The sequence below is a fragment of the Acanthisitta chloris genome, unplaced genomic scaffold, assembly GCF_000695815.1.
Source record: "Acanthisitta chloris isolate BGI_N310 unplaced genomic scaffold, ASM69581v1 scaffold9321, whole genome shotgun sequence".
Lineage (NCBI taxonomy): Eukaryota > Metazoa > Chordata > Aves > Passeriformes > Acanthisittidae > Acanthisitta > Acanthisitta chloris.
Genome location: NW_008655448.1, coordinates 27584 through 30090, shown reverse-complemented (window position 1 = coordinate 30090; position 2507 = coordinate 27584).

Here is a 2507-nt window from a genome sequence, read left to right as displayed (position 1 = left end):
AATAATTCTTTCAGCTAGAGTTACAAATAATGTTCTCCTGCCATTTCCCTGTACATCTCAGAACCAATAGACCAGGTAGCTCTCTTCACTTGCATTGCCATGAGCCTGATGCTACAAACCATCTGCAGAATGCTGAACTAGCTCTGTCAAGCTGCGACTAAGACATCTACCTCTTGTATCAAAGCTACTAGATTCTAGATTTCAGCTTAGAATGCCAACAGATAAGCTCTGCCAAGTTTTCCAAGGGCACCTTAAGGGATTAGGTTCCCCAGCTGCTCTGCTGTGCCTCTCTGACAGTGGTGAAAGAGTTGGGTGTATTAGTTTAACCTGCTAATGAATGCAGACTGCTCTGATCAAAGACAAGGCTGCTGCAGTTGTTTCTCCCAGTACAAACAGCAATCTCTGGCAGAAGGAAAATAACACAACAATTGTCAGCTGGAAGAAATTATTGTTTTGCAACTAAGAGCTCTGACTGTATTTTCTCCTCATTCAAGGTTTTCTATAGAAAGTTAAAGAGGGAAGAACTAGAAAGGTAAACTGCATTGACTTTGGCAGCTGGAGTATGTTTATCATAGGCAAAGGATTTGGCATTTAAACTTGCAGATAAAATTTCATTTGGATTTTGAAGAGTAGATTGCTTTTGATTGTATAAAATTTACAAAGGAGAGTATAAATCTACTTTTTTTTTCTTAATGGACTTTTTATTCAGAATTGTTTTAAGACTTGCAGATGTTGAATAATTATGCAAAACTGCGATTTTCAATAAATCTGGTTTAAACCTGTGTTTGTGTTCTTTGCTTTGTAATGAAGAAAGAATGCTTTACCCATGAATGCTGCAAAAGATCAAGGATGCTCAACCAGCAAGGACTCCATTTTTAGTAATGCAGTGTTTTCTTTTCTTCCTCTTGCAGTGTTCAAATCCCGTTCTCATTCACTATAACCCAAAGTCAGCTTTATCAGTGCAAATAAGATTTACAGACACTAACCTCTGGTCTTTGTGACAGAAAATATTGGGAGTTACCAGATGCATGTCAGAGATGAGCCTTAATTTTATATTTTTTTTCAACACTTGCACCTTAGTGCTTATGTTCTGTATTGCTCCTGCAGTTTATTAGATACACAGAACGGCATAGTTTCCAGTCATGTGGGCAGTAAGGTTAGGAGCAATTCCAGGAAGAACAGTAAGTACTGTCTTGTGCAAAATTATAGCAGAGGTCAATAATACTACTGAGACTAGTAAAGTTCTGTGTTCAAAGGCAGAGACAGTAAAACCCTCACACCCAGTCTAAGCCAAGGCTGCTTGATATTAAATATAAGGATCTGTGACTTCTGGAAACTGTCTGGTTGAGTGTCATTTGTTAGTAACTAAACCAAGTCTAAAGTTTCTCACCCAAAAAAAGTGAGAGGAAATACACTCCAAGGAACAGATTATAGGAATTTCTAAGTTGGTGATACCACAGAAAGCAGCAAATTGACACTCACTGAAAAACCACTTTACTGCTCTAGCCCAACAGCCATCTGTCCTCACAAATTCGTTTTAGAAAGGATTTTACAGAAGGTACTTTGTCTTGATACATTTTCAAATGTGTATGTGTTTCAAGTCAGTAGCAGTACATAAGTCACATGAAACCTTCAGCAGCAAACATCAACAGACATCATCTGTGACCTGTTTAGTGCTGCCATTACTTCTTATATTTTCCTCCTCTGAAGAAATACTTGATTTCCAAATATAAGTGTTTTCTAATTAGGTATAATCAACATATCAAGAAAAACACCTAGGGGAAAATAGAGGAAAAACAGGGAAGTAGTATCACAATGTAAAATTGCAGCATCTAAGAACCACAAGTTATTAATAGGCAATATTTTCACCTTATTCATAAGATGATACACAAGATGCCAACACTAAAGCTCAAATCTGGAGCATTGTTTTCAGGTTAATTGAGTAATACATGTGGCAAATCTGAGCTTGTTTACCCTTTCGTAAGACTCCAGACACAGCTGGGCCTGCCTGGGAGCCTGCTAACCACGTTGTTCCAGTAATGAACCAGGAACTTCCTTTTTGCACTGTGCATTGAATCCAGGAGGTAAACACCAGAAAAGGTACAATGTTACGTTGTCAGATCAGGCAATTAGTGGAACAGTGGTTTGGCTTGAAAGGTACAAGCACAGTAAAAACTACCAAGAGCCTTTTTGGACACAGACGTTGTAAATGCATGCAAATGTTCCCTTTTCGGTCTCTCAAGGTGTGCACCATGAGAAGTGCCACCTCCTGCCTGCACTGCTCACATACAACACAACACCCTTGTACCTCAGACTGGCACAAGTCCATTGCACCTCATGCTTGGCAGGGCAGTGTATCCAGGCTGCAGCCCCATGCTCAGTCCATGGCCACGTGGTACAGTGTGCTAAGACCACCTTGTAAAAAATTTTATTCCATCAGCCACAGCAATTACTCTTTTTTTCCCTTTCCTGAATATTTTTTTTAAATATTTGCATGGCATTATCCC